The sequence below is a fragment of the Equus przewalskii genome, chromosome 12 (assembly GCF_037783145.1).
Source record: "Equus przewalskii isolate Varuska chromosome 12, EquPr2, whole genome shotgun sequence".
Classification (NCBI taxonomy): domain Eukaryota; kingdom Metazoa; phylum Chordata; class Mammalia; order Perissodactyla; family Equidae; genus Equus; species Equus przewalskii.
This window is the reverse complement of record NC_091842.1, coordinates 20,863,552-20,889,036: the sequence shown is the minus strand read 5'-3', so window position 1 is coordinate 20,889,036 and position 25,485 is coordinate 20,863,552. Positions and strand designations below refer to the sequence as shown.

The window sequence follows — 25,485 nt, the reverse complement described above, 5'->3', positions numbered from 1 at the left end:
ACTGGACACAACTGGCTTTCTATTTGTCTGATAAATTAATGAATAAATGAGTGAGAGAGAGAGCTGGGCCTTTGCCCAGGACCCTACGAAAGAGCCGGGACCCGCATCCCCAGTCATCCTTTTATAATTAGGACCACCAAGGTCTGAAGTCAGAGAACAGTGTGTTAGGACAGGAGAGGGCTGACAGTTGGGTGTGATGCACCCACCATTCTCATGGCCCCAGGGACTGCATCAGGAGTAGAATGTGACCCACAGCCCCGGCAGAGGAATGCCATGACAGGCACTGCCTGGAGGATAATGAGCTCAGGGAAGAAAGCTCCTTGCTACAGAAAGGAGACTCTCTCGAGTCCTTCAGTCTCACTGGATGACCTGCACTGGAGAACTCACTTCTATCCAGGGTCCTTTCTAAAGGAACTCATCAGACAGCACAGTGCCCTGGGCCCCAGGCCAGCCCGGGCTCCACCGACTGAGCTCCCAGGCCGTCCCGGGCCTGAGTCTGCCAGAGCCCCATCCCGTGGCTGTCCTGCCCTACTCGCCAGTCACTCCCCCTCCAGTCGTGAGCACAGCAAGGGCACGGACCGGGTCTCCTGAGACATTGCAGTTCCGCCCCAGCACATCGCAGGAGCTCAGAAACCATTTCTACTGAATGAACGGCAGCGAGCTTGAGAGAAATCAGGAGAGGAGCTCTTCGACTCTGGCCCAAGGTGGCTCTTCACTGGTGTGTGGATCTGCCACATGCTACTGTGTGGCCTCGGCAGAAGCCCGAAGAGCTGGGCAGAGCAGGAAGCAGGACGGGGCCGGGGGAAGAGGACCAGGGTCTGTACGAGGCTGCTTTTGCCGCAGCGACAGAGTACTGGCATCTCAGTGGCTTTCAGGACCAAACGTTTATTTCTTGTTCTTGTTACGTGAGGGCAGCAGGGCGGCTCAGCTCACCAGGGCTCAGCGGGGCTTGGCCGCACTGGTCTCCCCGTGTCTTCTCCCTCTGGGACCAAGCAGAAGAAACAGCCACTATCGGGGGCATTGTGTTCTCATGACAGAGGGCAGAAGCTAAAGGAGAGCAGAGGTTTACCAAGCTTAGACGTCCCATCCGCTCGCATTTCAAGGGTCACCGCCATCAGCGTGACCAAATCCAAAGTCTCTGGGGGTGGGGAAGTACACACAGCATCCAGAGACACGTGGCAGGGGTGGGAGGAAATGAATAATTGTGGATAAATAATACCATCCATCACAGTACCTTATTTTTCACTCCCCAGCCTCCCCGCTCCTCCATTCCAGAACACATTCCACGTGGTTTAAGCAGGCCTGCCCACCCCACCACAGGGTAGGCACATGATTTAGGCCAGCCAGTTAGAGTACTCTACTCCCCCAGGCCATGGCGATTGGCTCAGGAATGGACATGTGACACAAACAGGCCAATGAGAGCTTTCTCTGAGACTTTTCTGCCAGAGCTTTTCTGCAGAAAGACATGCTCTTCCCTCCAGGGTTGCAAAGCAGGTGGGGTGTGAGCGCAGGACTTACAAGTGGCCACACCAGCCTTCCCAGGGAACAGCATAGTCCAATACGGTAGCAATGATGGAAGCGTTCTGCACTGCCCAGGACAGTGGCCACTAACACGTATGTGAAATGTGGCTGGTACAAATGAGGAACTGAAATTTAAATTTTATTTTTGGTTTAATTTAAACCTTATTTTCACTCATTTCTGCTTGTAATCTAATAGCCCTATATAGCTGGTGGGTAACGTATTGGATGTAACCAATACAGAGAGAGTCAATCCAGGATAAGAAAGAGCCTTCTGTGACATTTTTGGGCCCCTATGTCCAGTTGAACCTGATGCCACCTAGACTTTGTCATTTATAAGAGCAAATCCATTGCTTGACTTAAGCTAGTAGGGTTTCCACCATTAGAAGCAGAAGGAGCCTCAACTAATGTCATCAGCAGCAGTATCAGCTCTGTTTATTTTGTGCCACTAAGTCCAGGCATTCAGCTAAGTACATGTCTCATCTCATGGATCTTTCCAAATAAGTCTGTGAGCAGCTCGGGAGCCAGGCAGCCTAGGTTCGAATCCCACCTTTGCCAGTCACTGGCTGTGGGGCTCTGGGCAGAACCCTGCCCTTCGTGCTGTCCCAGTCTCCTTATCTGCCCCGCGGGGTGACCGCAGGCCCCAGCTCACGGGGCTGTGAAGGCCGAGTGGGTTATTAATGGCTACTGCCTACGACAGTGCCAGTCATATGGCAAAGGCTCCCTAGCGTTGAGTACATTTTTATTCTTTTCATCCTGATCTTGCAGGTGGGTAAACTGAGGCGCGCAGAGGGTAAGTCACTTTCAAAGTGCAGAGCTCACAGGGCACGAAGCCGGGACTGGAACATGGGCCTCTATGATTCCAGAGTGTGAACTCTTCACCACATTATTCTGTTGGTGGCTTTTCAACCTGTCCATGGTCGTGATAAGAGTCATATTAATAAGAGTTAGCACCCATTCGTGCCCAAGAATTTAAATCCTGGACAGTTTTGTTTCAGAGCCTAAGCTTTTAACTCTCAGAGACAACAAATTGTCCCCTTTTTAATGCTCCTCCTGTCCTTCTATCAGCACCAAGGAGGAAGTCTCTGCTCAGCACTGCTGGGTCTTCAGTGCCTCCCTGGCACTTGCTCAAGGAGAGAGCAGCCTCAGGCTCAGAGCAGTCCATACTACCTGGAGGAGATTTAATAGGCCCTCTGCTTAACCTCTGTGCTATATGCCCCAGGCATATGCAGGAATTCCCTCTCCATACAGCTACTATGGCTCCCTATGGCCAAAAAGTCAGTGGTTAGAGAGGGGAGGCCTCGGCTTCAGGGAGCCTACAGAGGCGACCAACAGTGAGCCAGGCTCTCATGCAGGCCCAGGTAAGTTTCAGAGGGTGATGGACGGCAGGCACCCGGGGGCCAGCAGCCTTCTGTGACACCACCAGCTGTCACACAGCCTGCATCAGCTGAGGGACACACTCTCAATCCCGGGAGGGGAGCTGCAGAGAGTGCCTTGCCTCACAGCATGGGTTCAGGAGCCAAAGCCCCATCTGAGCTCCCTCTGCACCACGCCCCACCCAGGGGCCTTCGGCGGGCCCTGTCCTTTCTGGGCCTCAGGCTCCTCATCTGAGAAAGAGAGATAAAAATACCTACCCCCAAAGAATTGTCCTCAGACGCAAAAGAGTCTTGAGAAAGCAGTGTATGAAGAACCAAACAAATGTGAACTGCTGCCATTTTCACTGTTTGCACATAAGTGTATTCTATGTGAGTGGGAATCGTCAGCACAAAGTAAATGGCCGACACCAGGGGGAGATGGGGCCACCTGTATCTTTCTGAATTATCTTTGTTTTGGTATCTCTCTCTCTCCCTATATTTTGCTCTTCCAGGGCAGCAATCTTCTTATCCACCTGAGGAGGCCACTGCCTAAAGCCGTGCCTGGCACAGCAGAGGCATCAATGAATATCTGTTACACGGATGTTTTATAGATGATAGGTAAGTGGATTGCTGGATGGGTGCATAGATGGGTGCATGGATGGATGGATGGATGGATGATGGACATGGACTGTGGACGGATGAATGGATGGGTGGTGATGGAGAGATGGAGGGATGAAAGAGGAAGGATTAATGGGTGATGGGTGCACAGTGGATGGATAAAAGACAGATGGATAAATGGATGGATGATGGATGAGTGAGTGATGGATTGATGGGTGATGGATGTGTAATGGATGAATAAACGGATGGAGAATGGCTGGGAGGTGAAAGCCAAATGAAGTTTAAGATGCAACTCTTGACTAGGTCAGAATCTGACTCTAGTACTGGATCCCAAATACTCCAAACTCTCAAACCACAAGGATGAGATGTGTGTGTGTGTGTGTGTGTGTTTGTGTTGTGTGATTGGTTGTGCTGTCCTGAAGGAGAATTTGGCAGAGAATGTGAGCTGTGAAAAAAAGTTCAACTAAAAATGTACTTTGCAAACAACTTCCGGGGTACGCCCTCTGCGAGTCGGCATTCTCCTCAATCTCCTATACCATCTACACTCCCAGACCCATGCAAGGAAGGCTTGCGTTCAGGAGGCTGCTGGTGAGGCCGGTCAAGGTCAAAGATCCCAAGAATGCATCCATTGTGCCATTCAGCACATTACAGCCCTAAGGGGCTCTGATTTATCTCAGATGGATTTTAAGAAGGGTTGGGAACCAGAGGGCTCCAGCTAAGCCTGTCACTGGAATTTTCAGGTACCTGGAGTGGCCCATCCTCCAGACAGCTTACTTATGATGGGTTGCTCTCAGAGTTTGTCCGCCTCACCGTAAGACTCTCCAGGCCTCCTTGCACCGGAGGTGGGGACAGGGTACGAATTTCTCCATCAACAGGGAGTAGCCTGGCGTAGTCTAATTTACAGCCCCTTTCTCTCACCGTACTAACAGGAGCACACAGGAGGAGTGGCTAACCACCTCTCTGAGGGACAAGGAAGCTTTATCAAGGAGGCATTATTGACCTTGAGGTAAGGCTTGAAGGACATGTAGGAGACCCCTATAAGTCTCCAGGTGGCCTGCCAAGCACACAATACTGAGGCCTTGCTGCCCTCTTGCATACTGCACATCCACTGGGAAGCAGGCGGTTACGACCAAGCATGAGCGGACAGAGGACTTCACACTGTTTGTGAGCTGTGGAGACAGAGCAGGGCATGGTCAGGTACACCAGGTCACAGCTGGAGGGAGCCTCACGGCCTTGAAGGAAGAGGAAGAAGGAATTTTCCAGGAGGACCAGGTGGGGGCCATTTCAGAAGGGAACTGTGCATAAAAGGCACAGAGGCATGAAGAAGCTCTTAGAGGAGGGTAGTGAGGTGTTCGTCTGTGGTTCTGCCTGCCAGCATCCAAGCTCCCAGCTCCGGTAGCAGCATCTTGACTTTCCTTTGGGGACCACAAAAGGTTCATGAGGTCCATGAGGTTCTGTTGAGGCTGACCCCACCCCCAGCTCCAGAGATGAGTGGATGACCCATGCCCAGCCTGGCGGAGCCACATCCCACACGATGGCAGGCTTAGGGGTGGCAAGTGACCCAAACCTGGCTAATGAGCCCTTGCTGGGAGGTTTACTGGTGCTAAAGTGGGGGGATAAAAACATGGAGCTGTTGGGGGCTACCACATGAAGAGGGCTGCCTGGAGTGAAGCCAACTAAGGAAGGAGAACTCTGGGAGATAGAGAGGAAAAAAATAAAACCAGAAACAGAAGGAGAGACAAAAGGAGGTACAGAGAAACAGAGAGAGACACTGAATCCTGTCAACATCATATGAGTGCCTGGATCTAACTGAACCTGAAGCCATCCTACCTCTTCACTCACATAAGCCAATAAAAATTCGTCTTTTTGCTTAAGCCAGTTTGAGTTGGATTCTGTCACTTGCAACCAAACAAGTTGCTTTATTCACATTTGTGTCCCAGTGCCCATACCAGGAACTCAGGACACAGGGAAGGGGCCCCTCTAGGTTATAAATGGATGCGTCCACGTGTCCATTAATGAGAGGCTTGACCAGAGAGGTGACCGTAACTTCTCACCTACCTGAAGATTCCAGATTCTCTGGAGCCAGCTGACGCGGCCTGAGAGACAAGCCCGGTTCTGGCCCGGCAGGCAGACAGTGCGCCATGAATAGTTAGCGCCACCTCATGTAAATGCTAACGCAAGCACGAGACGCGCTTTCTGGATGTGCAGAGCGCCGTTCCCCACAGAACTCCATGCCGATCTCCAAAAAGCAGCCACTCCAGGAGAGCATGCAATTCTCCACTCCACGCCTGACGTCAGAGCGGAACAAATGGGTCCTGGGGTCCTGGGGCTTCTTGAGCTTTGACAAGAATTATAACCCCACTGGAAAGGAAAATAAGCTGAAAGTAGAAAAAATGAGGATGTATAATGAAAAAGCACCTGGAACTCACTGTGGTAGGATCGGGGGACCTGCGTCTCTTGGGCACTCAGGAGGCACCTGAAAGAGGAGAGGCAGGACTGCCTCTTTCCCGAAACTTCCCCTCCAGTGAGCACCCTGACTCGCAGGAGAAACGGCCGCTCACACTGGATGTGACGGGAAAACCAGAAAGGCTTTTTTCCTTAATTCGGGCATCGGGCAGACTTGGATTCCCACCCCAAATTAGGCAGGGCCACTCAAACAAGAAAGGAAGCTCCTAGAACCCAGATCCCACAGGCAGCCACACAAGGCCTCTAAATTCACTGCAGGCCATGTTTGCTTTGAAAATTAGAAAGTTACGAAATAAATAACAAAAATAAATGATAATGTGCAGAGCTGGTGCAGTTAGGGTGAGACTAACAGATTCCTGTCCTGATGTTCACACTAAGGGCTCCCCAGGTAACCGCAGCCCGTCCTGGGGCCGGCGGCCTCTCCATGACCTCCAGCCTGGCTCACTCCTCTGACCCCTGGGACGCACTTTGTTATCCCTCCCACCTTCCTCCCCCCTCTCCTCCACCCAATCCAGTTGACATTGCCTCTGGGCTGTCGCACAGGCATAACAAATGAACACGGCCAGGTCTGAACTCAAGATCCCTCCCCTTCCACTAAACAATAAGTAAACAAAAACAAAATCTGTTTCCACTTCAATCTTCCCCATCTCAGCAACGGACGCAATCATTTGTTCAGCATAAAAATCTAGAAGCTGCCTTCAGCCTCTTTTCCCTCACACCACATCCAAGCTGCCAGCAGATCCTATCGGCTCCACCTTCACGCTCCACCCGGGATCTGTGCAGCTGTCTCCATCTCCCCTGAGGCCAAGCCACCAGCCTCTCTCACCTGGACCATCGTCTGTTAACCCTCCTGTTTCTGCTTCTATCCAATATTCTCCACTCATCCGTCAGAAGGCTCTTTTGTTAAATGCAAATCATATCCTTTCACCTCCCTGCTTAAAAGCCCTCAAAAGCATTCCAGCATATTTAGGATAAAGTCCAAATTTTATGCCACAGCCAATAAGGTGCTGCATGACCAGGTCCTTCCCAAGCAATTTGACCTCTCATTCTGCAACTGCCCCATTGACCTCCTTAGGGTTCTTCAAATCTGCCAATTGATTCCCACCCCAGGGCCTTTGCACTTGTTTGTCTTCATCCTGTACCACTCTTCCTTCCACTCTTACCATCCTCTAGGTTTCCACTCAAATGTCACCTCCTCAAAGAGGCCTTCTCCACTACCACCCCCATCTAAAGGAAGTCTGCTCCCACGTGCACTCACAGGCAAAACAGGGGGCAGAGTGTGACATCATTTATAAAAACGAGTATAGACAAATACTTGAAAAATGCTGCCAATAGTTGCCCCTGGGAGAGGAAGTGGGTGGCTGGGAATAGGGGGACCTTTCACTGTGCATTGTTTTATACCTTTGGATTTTAAATCATGTGCATATATTATTATCCCCAAAATTTTTAATTAAATCAAATAAAGTAAGGAAGGAATGAATGGAGGGAGGAAGGGAGGAGAGAGAGAAAGAGGGAGAGAGAGAAAGGGAGGGAGAAGGAGGGAGAGAGACAGAGAGAGATGGAAAACTGAGGGAGGGAGAAGGAGAAAGAGAAAGACAAATAACCTCAGGACAACTGTCTTAAGGAAATAATTCCTCTTCAAGAAAATAATCATTGTGGTATTAAACTGTTAGGAACCAAAGAAATAAAATAAATGTCCAGCAACTCAGGAATGACTCAGGAAACAGCGCTTTGTGAATAGGACGAAGTAGTATGAAACCTTTAATAATGATCATTATTAAGAGTGCAGAAATGTGGAGAAATGTTTATGACAATAATTAATGGAAAAGCAGACTATAAAAGAGTATATTAAGAAGAGAAAATAGTGCAGTGGAAAGTGGGAAATTGTTGAAGAGAGAAGGCCCACAGCCTTTACCACCTTCTCAGGGGATCTAAAACAAAAAATCGTCAGTAATATCTCAGCTCGAAGCATCAGCCCACCTTCGAGATCAGAGACGGAGCCCACAGGGGCCCAGGCAGGACTGGGTGGTGTCAAAGGCAACCGAGAGGCCAGGGGGAGGACTCGGGGGATGCCGGCAGGTGACTCCAGGTTTCTCAGCCTTGGCACTCGTGACCTTTGGGGCTGGGTCACTCTGTCTGGACCATCCGTGCACCATCAGGTGTTTAGCAGCGTCCCTGGCCCCTACCCACTGATTGCCACCCCCAGGCGTGACAACCAAAAACATCTCCAGACATTGCCAAATGTCCCCTGGGGGCAGACTCACCCCAGCTGAGAACCCCTGTCCCAGGCAAATGACCGACCTTCTCTGATGGCCAGTTTCCCCAGCTGCAAAAGGGGAGAGTGCCCAGCACATAGATACATTCTCTCCCCTCCTCCATGCATGCTAATTACAGCTATATTTTTTTAAAGAGTATGTATATTAAATGGTTTTTTATGGTGCCTTTTAAAGTAAAATAAAGTAGGTGAGGATCCCGCTCTCATGGGAATGCCAGCTGCTAGCTCTTCAGTGGCACATCCCAGTGACAGTCGTTATTCTCATCGGCTCGCCCCCTCCCGCATCCCGGTGGTTACAGCTCACGCGTGCTCCCTCACAAGGGGCTTTAATGGGGCCACAACTCATTCATAACGTATCAGGGAGTGCTTGGCACGCCACGATAACAGCCCCGATTTCCACACAGGGTCTTTGTAGTTTAAAGGCAGCTCAAATAATAAATTACTTTAAGGTCTTATTCAAGCTTTTCCAGAGACTGAAAATGTCAGCTCTAGAATTAGAGCTCGAGGCAACCCCTCATTTTACAGACGGGGAATCTGTGCTCCCTCCGCCCCAGCGAAAGTGACCTGTCTGGAGTCTCCCAGCCCGCAAAGGAGAAAGCTGGGACGAGAGCTGGGCTCTCCCGGTTCACTGGGCCACCTCCTCGCCAAGAGGCCACACCCTCTTGGGAAAACACTGTCAATCACTGTAGGATTCGTTTGGGTCGGCAAACCGGGCACTTTTGACCAACAGCATCTGAGTGGGCCCCCATGTGTGGAATTAGCCTGAGAGTGAGGCTGGAGTGGGTGGTTTAGAAAAAACAAAAACCACTTGAAAAGTTATCCTTCCTCCAAGTCCACCCACCTCCACGCTCCCCCGATCAGCCACAGGGTAGCAAAGTCTGAGATTACAGCACCTCTCAAGTGGGCAACACCTTCAAAATGCCCTGAAGACCCCGCATCGCCCAGGGCAGACCGCCCAGCTCCCGCACTACCTACCTAACCCCATTCTGGAAACTCACTGCCAGCTGCCAACGCCACCCACGTGCTCCTGGCACTCGCCACTCCCCAGCGCGTCCTCTAGCCCCAGCGCGGGCTCAGCCAGCACCCAGAACAAGCGGGGAGGAAGTGAGCGCCGCCCTCAGATGATGGCCAGGGGCGGTTGGCGGGTAAATGCCCGACTCCCTCAAGTCTCAGGGACATCTCCCAGAGTCCTCCGTGGGGCTCCACGTTGCCCACAGCTGACCTGCTCGGGAACACACACTGCACCAGTCGCCCTGCCTGTGCTGTCTCACGGCGCCCCTTCTTCATCAGGACTTCTGGCATCTCCTCCCAATTAGGCTGCCGGCACGTGAATCCTCATTTCACAGTCAGCTTCTGGGAGACCCACTAAGGCAGGAACCCGGCAGCCCAGGCTGGTTGGAGCTGGGCTTCCCTCTACTAGGTCTCGCCAGCACTGTCTCCCTCTGACAGTGACTCTGGGGTCTCTAGGGACAAGCCAGGACACTTTTCCCCCCAAAGAAGCCCTTAAAACATTTCAAGACAGCTCCCAGATGCCCCAAGACCACTCCCCCTCCTATTCTTCTCTTTCCTGGGCTTGAAATGCTTCTCCCCACAGCTGAGTCCCACACACACTGTGAGCTGCATTTCCCACTGTCTATGAGAGTCACACGCCTGGCTTACACTCCCTAGAAGACTGTGCACTCCACAAGGGCAGAATTTCTCTTTATATCTTTCTTAACTCTTAAAATTGCAAGCCATTAATGGATGAATAAGACACAGCCTCATTTCCCTATGAATAAGTTACCCACCTGGTTCCTCCCCAGAAGATCCACGACAGTTCATTCAAGTCCCCCATTCAGACCACCCAGAACTGAACCCAAATGCTTCAGGTGTGCCTCTGCTGTGGCACAGAACAGAGGGACCACACCTCCCTCACGTTATAGATAATGTTTCTATTGATGTAACCCAAGGTCACATTCTGGTTTTGGGAAGCCATTTTTTACTGTTGGCACAAAATAACAGTAGCAACAACAGCAGCGGCAGCAACAATAACAATAATAATATAAAAACTCTTTATGTGCCAGGCTCTGTTCTCATATCAAATTCACATTTAACCAAAGCCTTGCCAAGTCTGTGACGTGTTGCTGGACTTTGCTCTTTGGAGCTGAGTACCACACATTACGTTTTTCCATCTAACATTTCCCCTAGTGAGATGCAGCCACCGCCAGCTTCTCCCCACCTCTCTGCACCCGGAGTCCTCCCCCGGCCGCCTGATAGCTACATGTTTTGATCAAAGTGCCCCGACTCCCTCTTGCAAGTCATGGATTAAATGTGTCCGCGTCAGCACCAAGGACAGCTCCTCCTACCACCTCCAGCCCCGCCCCTTGTGCCCAGCCACCCGCACCCACATTAGGGCCCCTTCTCCCCATCCTGCCCACGGCTTTGTAACAACCTTTCCAGAAAGTGGATATCACTGACTAATTGACTAATAAACACTTAGACAGCCAGACACGGTCCTAACTAAAAGCTTCAAATATCAATCCATTTAATCTTCATAACAACAAGCCTGTGGTAGGAACTACTATGATCCCACTTTACAGACAGGAGCTGAGGCGCAGAGAAGTTCAGTGTCTTGGGGTTCCATACCCGGGAGGGCTAGAGCTGAGGCGCGTGCCCAGGCAGGCGCTCCGAGCTGCAGGCTGCCAGAGCCAGGCTCTGGTTCTTGGGTGGTCCAGCTCTCAAGGGCTCTTACTAAATACATGTGTAACACACAGGGAGGCCATGCATAGACCTACTGGGAGAGGAGAGCACGGCCCCCAAAAGGGTTTTGTTTGGTTGCGTTGTTTTGTTTGTTTCTAATCCAGCGTTCTGATTACTGTAATTCTGGCTTCCTGAGGTCCACATAACAATGTAGCAAGTGAGGCCACATTCTCTGAGTTCTTGAGAGTTCAGAGCTCTCCCCCACTGCAAACGGAGGTGGACCCCCGAGAACCTTGCAAGCGATAAGTACTTTATCTTCAACTTACAGATGAGAACATGGAGGCTCCAAGAGGCCGAGCCACTCGCCATCAAACGCTCAGGAGGGGGCAGAGGCAGGACCTGAACCCACAACCCCGGCAGACAGGTTCCACGATGCTGTCCCTCTCTAGGGTCTCCTCTGACTCCTCGCTTCTGTCCAAGTCGGAAGGAACTGGGTAGAGGGAAGAGGGGACGTGCATGCGGTGTCACATATGTGCAGGAGTGTGGAATCAACGCCATGGAAAGAAGTCCGGGAAAAGTCTGTCTCCATGGTTACACGAAACCTGAACAAAACATTATGCACAGATCCCCGTGGCCTTGAGCACCACCACTCCATCCTCCCGGTGAGAGCCTGAGAGGCCGGCTGCCAGGCCTCCAACCTGCCCGCCCGCTTCTGAGAGCCTTCCTTTTTCATTATTCCATTATTAAACCTGGCACTTTATAACAGCTAAATGTTTTCTAATTATTTACAGGTTCACCTTCACAAAACCCCATGAGATAATGATCCCGCTGCGCATTTCTGTAATATTCTACCCGCCTCCAAAACTCAAATTGAGTTACCAAGATGATCTCATTGATCCTCCCACTTAAGGCTCAGTCGGGTCCATAGAAAGCAGTTAGAATTGCTTTCATCTGACATGCAGGGACACTGAGGCACAGATGGATAAAGACTGCTGTCTAGGATTTTACTGCAAATCAATGTGTGGGCCACAGAGAGCATTCTAGGTTCTTTTTCTTTTAACCCTAGAACAGGGAGAATAAGTGGGTTTCATCTCATTATCAATCCCAGTCATTGATAATGGCTACTGGTTAGCTGTGTTAAGAAGGATTCTGAGGCGGTATTTGAGATTTGTGGGAAAAAGTAATGTGACCAACTACAGGTGTCGGCCATTGTTGTGGGGGTGCTGGCACGTGTGCTATGTGTTTTCCACTTCTTCCTATGACAACAGTAAATGTCCATGGGAAGACTTCATGTTGGTTCTCAACCAGGAGCGATTTTGTCCCCCGGGAGACATTTGGCAATGCCCAGAGACATTCTGATTGTCATTTTGTCACCCAAAGGGTGAGTGCTACTGGCATCTAGTTGGTAGAGGCCACAGAGGCTTCTAAACACCTCAGCGCACAGGAAGGCCCCCCACAACAAAGACCGACCCCATCCAAAATGTCCACAGCGCCAAGCTTGAGAAACCCTCAGCAGGACACGCCCACACACACATTCTCACACACACAACAGTGCGGACTGGCGTCCTTGGTCCTCAGCAGAACACACCTGCACACACATTCTCACACACACAACAGCGGGGACTGCCGTCCTCGGTCCTCAGCAGTTCAGAAGCAAAGATGAGGATCTATCCCTTAATATGCCCCAAACCAAAATCTGGCTTTTCTCCCTGAACCTGTTCCTTCATGTTGTTGCTCATCTCCCACCAGTTTCTCAGGCCAAATCCCAGGGGTCACCTCTGACTCCTCTCCTTCCTTTGCTGGCCTCACCAAGTCCTGCCCGGCCTTCCTGCAAAACACTGCCCACGCCCACCCCTCCGCCAAACACACCCCCTCCTCCACACCCACCCTCTCCTCCACACACGCCCCCCTCCTCCACGCCCACCCCCTCCTCCACACACGCCCCCCTCCTCCATGCCCACCCTCTCCTCCACACACGCCCCCCTAGTCCATGCCCACCCCCTCCTCCACACACGACCCCTCCTCCACACACGACCCCTCCTCCATGCCCACCCCCTCCTCCACACACGACCCCTCCTCCATGCCCACCCCCTCCTCCACACACGCCCCCCTCCTCCACACACGCCCCCCTCCTCCATGCCCACCCCCTCCTCCACACACGACCCCTCCTCCACACACGACCCCTCCTCCATGCCCACCCCCTCCTCCACACACGACCCCTCCTCCATGCCCACCCCCTCCTCCACACACGCCCCCCTCCTCCCTGCCCACCCCCTCCTCCACACACGACCCCTCCTCCACACACGACCCCTCCTCCATGCCCACCCCCTCCTCCACACACGACCCCTCCTCCATGCCCACCCCCTCCTCCACACACGCCCCCCTCCTCCACACACGCCCCCCTCCTCCTGCCCACCCCCTCCTCCACACACGACCCCTCCTCCACACACGACCCCTCCTCCATGCCCACCCCCTCCTCCACACACGACCCCTCCTCCATGCCCACCGCCTCCTCCACACACGCCCCCCTCCTCCACACACGCCCCCCTCCTCCATGCCCACCCCCTCCTCCACACACGACCCCTCCTCCACACACAACCCCTCCTCCACACGCCCCCCTCCTCCACGCCCACCCTCTCCTCCACACACGCCCCCCTCCTCCACATACGCCCCCCTCCTCCACACACGCCCCCTCCTCCACGCCCACCCCCTCCTCCACACACGCCCGTCCTCCATGCCCACCCCCTCCTCCACACATGCCCCCCTCCTCCATGCCCACCCCCTCCTCCACACACGCCCCCCATGCCCACTTCCTCCATGCCCACCCCCTCCTCCATGCCCACCCCCTCCTCCTTGCCCACCCCCCCAGCTAATCTACCATCTTGTGTGGACCACTACAATTGCCTCCTAACTTGACCCCCAGTCATACCTCCCTCTTTTCAATTCCCTGCTCCACCTCAGGGCCTTTGCACTGCTGCTCCTTCTGCCCGATACTCTTTCTGCAGATCCTCACTGGGAGGCTCCCTTTCGACATTCAGGCCTCCCCAGAGAGGCCTCCCTGCCCTGACCGCCCAAACCAAAGCAGCCTCGCGCTCGCCTCCATCCCAACACGATGTTTTCCTTCTTTCACTGTAATTCTCACTCTCTAAAACCATCTTATTTATTTGTTTGTTTGCTGCCTCACCACTCCCCTCCAAAAAAGAATTGAAAGTTCGTAAGAGTAGAGACCCTGTCATTTTCATCACTACCAAAATGCATACCGTATGCACTCAAAAAAGTTTCTAACAAAGGAATGAATAACATTTCAATAACAGATGGCTTTCCAGCAACCTAAGAAGAGACACAGGCAGTCGCACAGTGCCAGAAGGAGCCTTCCCTCCGCTGAGCGCCGGCCCCCTGCACAGGCAGGAGCGGGGACCCACAGGCAGCCCCCGGCCCCCCACCACACACCAGCAGGGCGGTGCTGCCTGGGTGTTTCTTGGAACCAGTGAAGATCTAACCAATCTCTCTTTTCCCAACAGTGTCCCCATCCCAGACCCTCCCTCTGAATTCCAAGTGCCTGATTGGGACCTGAAAGCAACAAGCGAGCACATGCACCCGGCGCCAGGGGCTGCGGTGCCCCTGACTGTGTGGCAGCCTCCCACCTCACAACAGCCCTTTAGACCCTTCTATTTTCATCCTCATTGTACTGATGGGTAATACGAGACGCCACAGTGGAAGAATTCCTCGCAGGACAGAGACTCAATGCTATCTCTCTTTTATCTCCAGTACCTACCTATCAGGACAAAGCATCTGATATTAGTGTATATTCAGAGCTTAATAAATGGTCCTGGAATGAATGAGTGAATGAGTGAGTAAACAAATGAATAAATGGGCCAAAATTCCAACTCATATCTTCTTGATTCTAAATCCAGTGGCAATGTCTAATGTCTACACACTTTCCCTCCTCTATATCAAAACCCACGCTCAACAGAGGATGGGGGCTTCTGGGTGAAGACTGGTGGCGGACCAGGGATGTGCGATTTGTTCCCCTTATCCATCTTTCAATCGAAATGTCAAGGAGACACACAAAGCGGTGAAATGTTACAAGGGGACTAGAAACTGGGCCATTGTCAATGATTTCTGCCGGACCAAAAGGAATTTCCTAATCAACTTATCTTTTCCCTTCTTCTTCTTCTCCCCAAAGTTCCCCCGAGTACATAGTTGTATATTCCAGTTGCAGGTGCCTCTGGGTGTGCTATGTGGGACGCCGCCTCGGCATGGCCTGATGAGCGGTGCCATGTCCACACCCGGGATCCGAATCAGCAAAACCCTGGGCCGCCGAAGCAGAGTGCACGAACTTAACCACTGGGCCACGGGCCTGGCCCCCCAATCAACTTATCTTTGCACCAAGAAGACCCAATGGGTTCTACCACCCTAGGTCAGTGGCATCACTGGGTCTGGTGGAGATGGCGCCCACCCTCTGCAACACATGAGTCACTTTCTGTGGAGACCAGGACTGTTCACCCCCTGGCTGCCATCCATCCAGCCTCCGCGATCTCAGCGAGGGCACACGGATGACAGCCTAAGCGGATGGGCAACAGTGCGTTGCATCTTGAGTTGAAGTAAAACTGGGCAAAGACAAGCAGCAAGCAGGCATGGTGTGCCGTGAGAACTGGAGTTCACATTAACCATCTCTTCTAAGAAAGGAACTAGAGAGTACTTCATATAACAGGGAGGTAAATCCTCTTTTCCATACTCAAACTACCAGCAGGTGATCAAAGGAGATCCCACCTCCAGCTAGCAAAGTCACAAAATGTAAATAAATCCTGAAAAAAATAGAAATCGGCTTAGTGATAGAAATGCCAACCATCAGGACCACTTAAGATGCGTGAGCAGGAATCTAAGAGCAGCCAGGTGAAAAGCGAGAAGAGTTCGAGAGAACTCGGCCCCGCCCCCCCATTTACGCGTGAGAAGTAGGCCCGGAGAGACCTTCCACAGCCAAGGATGAGGAAACGCAGAGAAGTAGTCACAAATAAGGCACTGGGGACAACGTTACAGCCTAAGCAGACGAGTGACACACTCCAGGTAGAGAACAGAAGCGTGTCTTTGAAATGTACTTATTACAGGAAGCCCAAGATAATTCATGAAAGCATTTGTTTGTGTCCCTAAGGAAATACAAACTCTGTAACAAAGCCTCGGCCATTGGAGGAGAAGACCACGGATTTCATCAAGGGGGGCTGCCAGAAAGCCCGTCCAGGTGAAACGGGAGCCAAGGAAGGAGAGAAAGGCCCATCAAGGAACATAAAATGCAAAAGCAGCGCCCAATACACACCTGAAGCAGCAAAGAGCAGACTCGACACCACAGGAAACTGGATCAACAACGCAATGCAGAGTGTGAGTGACACTCAGCTCCAGAAACTGAAACCACTGCCGAGAGGACGCACTTTGATGCCAGTCAGGGACGCGGCAAAGCAGGGCTCAAGGGGCAGAGAGGGTTTTGCTCTCTCTTGTGTCTCTGCTCCTCTGAGCTGGAACTGACACTCGGGCTTCGCGCCTCCTCTTGCTTTAGTGGGACCACCACATTTCCCCCCTTAGAGGCCAAACAGAACAGGCAGGGGCACAGGGGAGCGAGCAAGGAGACCTCCCAGGCTAGGCCAAGGCGCCCTCAGAGCTGGTCTAGCATAGTCTTGCCTCTCCCACTAGAGTAGAAAAGGATGGGGGGTCGTCCCCATGGCCGAGTGGTTGAAGTTCCACGTGCTCTGCTTTGGTGGTCCAGGTTTGCAGGTTTGGATCCCGGGTATGGACTTACACCACCCGTCAGCCATGCTGTGGAGGCATCCCGCATACAAAATAGAGGAAGATTGGCAAAGATGTTAGCTCAGGGCTAATCTTCCTCAAGAAAAAAAAAAAAAGGATTTGGGGCTTGGAGGTCTCTCTCTTGAATGTTCAGAGATACCAAAAGCTGGAGAACAAACTTTCTAAACTATTTTAGAATGCAAAAGAATGAGACAGGCCTCCTGGTTTTCAGCCCGGCATGTAAGAAGCTTGGAAGTCACCAGCCCGTGCTAACAACACGTAAAAAGCTGAGCAAACTGAAAAGTCAACAACTCGTCTTAGATCCCTAAGAGAAGTGAGGTCACAGGGCAAACTGCTGCCTCCAAAACTGGGGAAATGAGGGCCACAAAGAATCACAGTTTCCCTGAGCACAGACGTGGAGCAGATGGCACCACGTGAGCCAGCGCCAGGTCAAGGAGCCCCGGGCTGAAACTGCCAAGTTGCTGGAGGCTCAGAGCAGACAAGTCCAAGAGACGAAAACTCCAGGGGGACCCAATCATCGGGGTCCCCACACTTTTACCACGAATTTGACCTCCAGAAACTCTCCCAGGTCCTCACAGTGAATATCAGAGAAAAAGCCTCTCATGTTTCAGGAGGGGGAGGGGAAAAGGAACCATTTTGAAATTCGCTAGAGCATTCTCTTCTTCTTAACCAAGCCTGCCCTCAGGAGAAGCCAGTTAATCACAGCCTAACCTGCTGTGGTTTTATCAGAGCCTAACTGACCTGGGGGAAAGACAATGCCCAACCCCAGCCCCTCCAGCCATCCTGTGCCACCTGACAGGGAGGGCACTGAGAAGCACGCAGGCTATCCACGGCCCAGGGGCGCAGGCTCCCGCAAAGACTGAGACCCATCACAGGCCCTCCCCACACCACACCACCACGTTACAAAGGCTTTCACAGCAGCCGCCTCTACCCAGTACATCGTGTCTGGCTATCAAGAAAAAATTACAAGGCACACTAAAAGGCAAAAACAGTCTGAAGAGACAAACAAGCATCAGAACCAGACTCAGAAATGGCAGGGATGTTGGAATTCTCAGACCAGGAATTGAAAATAACTATGATCCATATGCTAAGGGCCCTAATGGATAAAGCAGACAGCGTGCAAGAACAGATGGGCAATGTAAGCAGAGAGAGGGAAATGCTAAGAGAGAACTGAAAAGAAATGCGAAAAATCAAAAACACTGCAACGGACAGGAAGGATGCCTTTGATGGGCTGGTTGGGAGACCAGACACGGCTAAGGAGAGAATCTCTGACCTTGAGATATCTCAATAGAAACCTCCAAAACTGAAAAGCAAGGAGAAAAAAAGACAAAAAAAAAAAAAACCCAGAACAGAATATCCAAGGACTGTGGGACAACTACAAAAGGTGTAACATGTGTGTAATGGGAATACCAGAAGGAGAAGAAAGAGAGAAGGGAACAGAAGAAATAGTTGAAACAATAATGACTGAGAATTTCCTAAAGTAACACCAGACACCAAACCACAGATCCAGGAAGCTCAGAGAACACCAAGCAGGATAAATTCCAAAAGAATGAGACAAAAAGAGCATTAAGGTTATGAGAGAGAAAACAACAGACACAGAGGTCAGAGAAGAGAAAGCAATCCTACAAATAAGTGGTGTGCCTGAAGAAGAGCCTGGGACAAACGGAATGGTAGAAATAACTGAAAACATAATACAATCAAGTCTCCCTAAGCTGAACAAAACAGTACCCAGCCAATTAAAAACCAGCATTTATATATTTTGTGATGAAATTCTCTACTTTGAGAATGAATGGGGGAAAAATCATACCAGAATTCAGGGGGGAGAAAAGTTGCCCACAAATAAAAAATCGGGATGACTTCAAACATTTCTTCCTCAATACCAGATGCCAGAAAACATGGAGTGATGCCTGCAGGATGTTGAGAAGGAAGGTCGAAACCTGCAGATTCTGTACCAGCCACACTGTCATTAGTATGCAAAGGCCACGGAAAGCTACTGTTAGGTAAACAAGAGCTAAGAAGTAGAGCATGTGCACTGAGGATAAAGGCGACCTCCGCTTCTACAAAGCCCTGATCTTGTCTCTGCTCTCTCTCCCAAGTCACCCCACACCTCTCTCCCTGGCTCACTACACTCCAGCCACATGCACCTTCTCTCCATTCCTTCCACTCGCCAAGCTCTGTCCCTATGCAGAGCCTTTGCACGTGCCATTTCCTCTGCCTGCCCGTTTCCTGGTTCCTCTCACTCTTCAAGTCCCCTCAGATGTCCCTCCTCAAAGGGGGATGGGTTAGCTTCCTTGTGTTTGGTTCACACACACACTCACACAGGAGTTCACACATTGTGCACAAACATACACACAACCAGAAGTTACACAAGAGCAGGAACCTGCCTAGTCACCCTCTTTACACTGCATGCCAGCATTTTGCACGAGATCTGACGCACAGCTAGTGGCCAGCACATACACCACTGTTTCCCGTGTTCAAAGCCAGCCAAGATATGGATAAAAATGGGGGGAAAGTGGACTAAAGGGACTTGCAATTAGTACCGAAACCAACTAAGCAAGGGATCGAGCAGCAATTATTGTTACAAATATGCGTTAAAAACAGAATTCACCTGCAGCTAATCTCCTCCTCCTACCAGGGAAGATGCACTGGACACCGTATCGCTCTTCACCGTCATTAGAGAAACAGAAGTCCAAGTACGAAAAACAGAATTATCAGCAGTGTGTATACTTTTTAAATCAGTAGTTAAGAAAAAAGAAATAAAACCTAATCCATATGGTAAAAGATAAAAACAAAGAAAATGTCTAAAGAAAAAAGAAATAAAGAATTGAAAGCATTCAACAAAAAGAGAGACATGAGATCAAATGTATTCATTATAGAAATAAATGTTTCTTGGCTAAGACCCTCAGGACTCACCAAAAGACAGACTCTAACCAGACTGTTCTTACCAGATGTGCACCTAACAGAAAGACAGGAAAAAGTTCAAAGAAAAAGGCTAGAAAGAGATACATCAAGGGGACACAAACAAAAGAAAGCTGGGATAGCAGTATTAAATATGAAAAAACAGAATTCAAAGCCAAAAGCATTCACTAGGGAAAAATAGCCATTTTAGCTTGACAAAAGATAAAATCCACAGTTCCACAATGAAAATATAACTGTCACGAATCTTTTTGAGATGAATAACATAGAATCAAACTTTATAACAACAAAAACTATCAGAAACACAAGTGAAAATGGAAAGAATTCTATTGAAGAGGAAAACTTTGACCTACCTCCTCCAGCTTTTGGCAGATCAAGAAAGCAAAGAGAAATAAAAACAAGATGGTCTTTGAATAATACTATCCATAAAGCTGTTTTACCCTACACACAGGGAATATAGCTGCTTTTTCAAATAAAACATTTACCAAAAAAAGGACAAAGCAGAAATTTCACAGGCCACCTCCTGTAGCATTCAGTAAAACTAGAAATTAATGACAAAAATTTAAGTAAAGAAGGCAAAACACTAGGAAACTTTTTAATGCTCTAGTAAGTTATTTTTGAGTCAATGAAGAAACAGATTGAAAGGTCAGAACTGTTCGAAACAAAATTATAATTTCAGAATTTTTAGAATATCAGTTTGAAGAAAGCACTGCATTTTAAAAGTCACAAGATACAACCAAAGTGGTGCTCAGAGGCAAACTCATAGCATTAGATGCATTCTTTTTATTTTCTGAACTATGGAAACAAAGTTTCAACTCAAATACCTGAAAATGCCAACAAAAGAAACCTCAGAAAAGTAAGCTGAAAGAAAATAACGCATTAGAAAAATGACGCATTGATAAATACAAGAGTACTGATCTTTAAAAGAAAAAGAAAAAGAAAGAAAGAAAGAAAGGGGGGAAGAGGGGCAATGAAACAGCCAAGCTGGCAAGACCTGGACCAAAAAAAGGGGGGGAGAGCTAGAACAAATTACCAGGGCCGTCAACCTGAGGATGCAACATCTTAGTACAGAGCCCATGGAAAGATTCCACGCCAGTCTGCTCTCTCTGGAGGGTCTGGAGAGCAGTTTTCACCAGGGCCCATAGCACCCTCAGTAGACTTGAGCAGCAAGATAAATCAAGAGGAAGAGAGAAAAACACCAACACCTAAGATTAGGAGTGCAAAAAGGAAACTGATCAAAGAGAAACTTGTTATTTTAATCATTTTAATCAAGAAAATATCTTATTTTCTATAATATTTTAATCAAGAAAATACTTTGTTAAATTTTATGCAAATACGTTTGAAACTCTTGATGAATAACTTACCTTGGGAGAAAACACAACTCACTAAAAAATGTCTCGAGAAGCAGAAAACTCAAGTGACCAATCACCAAGGACGAACTTGTTCCGCCTAGGATGTCCCCGACCCCCCCAGAACTCTACGTGGCTGTCTCCTCCTGGGCACTCAGGTCTCAATTCAGATGTCCCCCCTTCAAGGAAGTTCCCCTGACACTCTATCAAAAGCCCCAGCCCCGAGTGCTGCCTCATGACCCTCGTCCCAGCACTCACAGCGCATGAAATCATTGAGTTACCTACTGTTTAACTTACTTTCTTATTCTTCACGGGAATGCCAGCTCCTTGCAAGCAGGGACCTTAGTCCCCAAGTGCATCGAGCGTTCCTGGTGGCAGGAGAGGGTCTGGCACAGAGCGGGTGTTTGATAAATGTGTGGAATGAATGAACGAACGAAAACCAAGGAAGACAAGAAGACAGCTTCCAGAAAATCCTTCCAAATAACCTCTTATTGCAAAGGAGGAGAAATCTTTCAAGATGGAAATAACTGTGCTGGAAAATAAGGGCCAGAACAAGTTGGCCGGCAGGTGAGAGTTCACATACAGAAAGAGGACCATGAGTCTCAAAATTCTACTCCGTCACCATCAGAGGGAGAACGCAGTGCAGGCTTGCAGAGCCGCAGAGACGTGACTGGCTTATGCACTCAAGAACACATGTGGAAGCAGTGCATGGCCTGTTAACCCTCACCCCGCAGGGGACCCGACTGTTTCTCTGACCCCTGAGTCCCAGGGTCATGGTGGCCGGAATCTGGCACCACATGAGCCACAACGAGCAAGAAACCCACTCTCATTGCCTGTCCCCTCTAGAACGTAAGCTCCAGGGAGACAAGGCCTTTGTGGGTTTTGACCCCCACTGAATCCATGGCGGCCTTCGTAGGAGTTCAACAAGCCGAGTAAATGCACAAGTGAATAACCCCCATCTGGCTGGCTGTCTCCTGCTCCGGAACGCAAGCTCCAGGAGACTGAAAATTCATCCGCCTTGTTTCCTGCCAGAATCCCTGCACGGAGACAAAACCTGGCACATAGGAGGTGTTCACGAAAATGAAGGGAAGAATTAGTGAGAATTTGAAGCTTTCCCTTCATGGTAATTCCAACTGTTCAACTTCCTACCAGTCCCAGGAAAGGTGACTTTTTGGGGGCAGGGAGGGGCATTTTTAAAATAACAGTTCTTCTGACAAATAGAGCACAGGTCATAAAACTAAAGGTCAAGGTTTGTGCATCGTTCAGGGATAATCAAGGACCAGCAACAAGAAGCCAGGGCTCAGCGGGCAGCCCAGGCTCCAGGCTGCATTTACAAGGGACCAGGACCTAGTTTTGAGGAGGTCCTTTCACCTGCAGACACTTGAGTGTCCTTGTCCATAAGACAAAGAGTTAACGCGGATAGCGATTCTCAAAGGGCAGCTGCATCTCACCAGAGCATTGAGGTAGATCCAGTGACTGACAGAATGTCTCAGGGGAGAAGTGTTATGAAAAAAAAATTCAGCTGAGTGGTGGAAGAGGGTGTGCTGAGGTGGGGGCCACAATTTTAAATAGAGTGATGAGGGAAGACCTCACACAAAAGGGGGCATTTTATTCAAGTGAGAGAATGGAAACCTGGGGGAAGAGTGTCCAGGCTGAGGGAACCGTATGTGCAAAGGCCCTGAGGCAGGAACATGTCTGGGGGTGTTTGTGCAAAAGCCAAGAAGATAGTGGAGCTAGAGTAGAGGGAGCAAGGAAGAGTGTAGTGGGAGATGAGGCAGAGGGGCAACAGGAACAAGTTATGTAGGGTCTGTAGGCACTGGAAAGACTTTGGCTTTACCCAACTGAGATGAGAACCACTGGAGGATTTGAGCAGAGGGACACCATCCGATGTGCAGTAGGATCCTTCAGCAGACTATGGGGAACAAATGGAGGCAAGAAGACCAGTGAGGAGGGTGTTGAGGTGATCCGGGCAAGAGATGGTGCTGGCTCAGCCCAGGGTGGCAGAGGAGAAGGTGAGAAATGGTTGGACTCTGGAGGTATTTTAAAGAGCCAAAAGGATTCGCTGACGGGTTGAATGTTGGATGTGTGTGTCTGTGTGTGTGTGTTTGCGTGTGAAAGAGAGAGAGAGGAGTTAAAGATGATTCCAAGGTTTGCCTGAGAAATTGGAAAGATGGTGTTGTCCTTTGTGGTGGTGGAAACGGGGCTGAGAGGGGCAGGGTGAGGGTGGGGCGGTCCTTCGTGCTGTCGCCAATCTTCCCAGCTCTGCACTCTAGACACGCGGCAGGACTGCACCTCTCCAGCCCCGAGGAGATGAGCTGTGACCATGGGATTTGCTTTGGCCCATGAAATGGAAGCCAAATGGCATGTGCCACTTCTAGACAGAAACTCATCCCCCGTTCCTGCCCCAACGCCATGGAAGCCTGGAGATGAACCCTTGGAGATGGGTCCCTAATGACGACAGCATGGGACAAAGCCCCAGGGTTGTCTGAACCCTCCCGGATTTGCAGCGTGCTCCGGCCTATCCTGGCAGGTGAGGGCAGAGAGCAGGTGGTCAGCCGGAAATCTGTTCATCTGAGGTGCCGCATAGACCTCCCGGTGGGCCTATCAACCAAGTGGAGACCCTGAGACTTCTGTCCACCCCGCCCAACGTGCCCAGGGCCCCCTGGAGGATCTCTCCCGAGGCGGGGTTCAGGCACCGTGGGGCAGCTGAGAGTGTGGGGGACAGACAGGAGCGGAGATTGAAGCCTGTCTCCCCCTCCTCCAGAACAGGACCCCCAGATAGAGCAAGCAAGGTGGAGAGAGGCCCAGAGGAAAGGGAGGACCAATGGACACAGAGAGGGGAGCGGAGCTCCGCAAGTGTGCCCCAGAGGGACAGGCTCAGAGCCAGTTGGCTGGGCGAGAAGCTGCCTCCCACATTCTGAGTTTACTTAGGTTGTGAATGAGTAATAAAAATAGCACAGTTTTCCTGAGACGTTTTTATTATTCTCTTCATACTTCACATGAGACATTATTATTATTATTTTTATTGACGTGGGACAGTTTGGAGAGGGGCTAGTGGACCGTGATGGGCTGAAGCTCCCCAGAGTCAGCACACCAAGCCCGCCCCACTGTCCCCAACAGCAGAGGGAGGAGGCGAGGAGGGGCAGAGAGCAGGGGGCTCTGGCCTGGCCACCCTGCCTTCCCACCCGCCCCTCGCCAAGGGCCGAGGCCCCGGAGAGCCCGCCCCTGGCAGAGCCCTCCTCTTGCCATGGACTCAGTCCCTCCCAGAAAAGAGCAGTGAGAAAGGGCCATATGTGCTCCTGAGCGCCTCCCCGGCTATTTCAGGCTCCCTCGCTTGCCTCTCCCCTCCAGCTCCTCAGGCCTGCTCTCTCCCTGCATGTCTGTGTGTGTGTGCGTGTCTGTGTGCACACGTACACAGACACACACACTCACGAGTCTGTTTCTCTCTGTCTCTCCCTCTGTATCTCTCCCTTTCAATTTCTCTGTTTCTCTCGGCTTCTGTCCCCGGGTTTCTCTCTGTGCATGTCTACCTGTGTGTGTGTCCCTGTGTTTGGGTCTCTTCCCCTCTGTGTCCCTTTGTCTCTCTCCATATCTCTGTGTCTCTCTCCATCTCTCTTCCCCTCTGTAGTGTCTCCCTTTCTCTCTGTCTCTCTCCCCCCTCTCACTGCCTGCCTTCCTGGCTCCTTTGTGATCTCAGCCTTTCCCCAGGTCCCCCTCAGGTCCTGGGTTTATCTCTGCCATCTCTGAGAGGCTGGGACACAGGCTAAGGCCCCACAGCCACTGCCCCTCCCCCAGGCTTCAGCTTCCAGAAGCTGGAGCACAGACACCCACCTCTGGTCTCTCCTGGCAGGGACGGGGCAGCCCCTGGGAGAGGACCCTGTACCCTACAGCCAAGCTCTCCAAAAGCGAGGACAAGGCAGCCACAGCTCCTGCGGCTTGGAGCCAGGCCCCCTTCCATGTGGCCGACAGCACCACCCAGCTCGAATCCAAGGACAGAGTTCAATCCTGCCATATTCACTTGTGGACAGAGACCCCGGCCTCCCCGGCGGCGTGGACGTAAAGGAACCAGAGGTCCCAGGAAGGAGCCATTCCAAGAGCTCGGTGCTGCTACTACCCCGCTTTTCAGATGAGGAAACTGAGAACCATGTTTCCTCTGAAAACTCAGAAGAGGAAAAACTCCTGCTTGCTCTGTTCTAAACCAGTCTCCACCAGTGTCCTCACCCAGCCCACATCTTCCCCGGGATCCGTGAGAGCACGCTCGGGCCTGCATTCACTTGCTCAGGGCCCTCCCCGCTGGCCAGCACCTGGGGAGCTGTGGGGCCCGGGCTCCACCCTCTGGAACAGGCTTGGGAGCCACAGGGCGCTCACCACCGACCAGGGGGGGCCTCTTCACTTGGCCATCTGATCCTGCTCTGTCACTTTCTACCCCCCACACAATCCGGCCCTCCTGGCAGTCCTCAATGGTTAATTTTGTTTTGAGCATTTCCAAGCTAACGTGCACATTCCATGG

The 25,485-nt window shown here is 50.9% G+C and overlaps 1 protein-coding gene and 1 long non-coding RNA gene across 3 annotated transcripts in view; one reads left to right on the top strand and one right to left on the bottom strand.

Annotated features, from left to right (window-relative positions):
• GSG1L (GSG1 like) overlaps positions 1 to 25,485 on the bottom strand; it is a 211,959-nt gene that overhangs the window by 174,925 nt on the left and 11,549 nt on the right. The gene's annotated exons all lie outside the window — the stretch shown is intronic.
• On the top strand, positions 2,983 to 5,885 carry LOC139074740 (uncharacterized). The gene is made up of 3 exons (XR_011524436.1): positions 2,983 to 3,263; positions 3,386 to 3,491; positions 4,421 to 5,885. It is a non-coding gene; the product is annotated as an uncharacterized lncRNA (long non-coding RNA).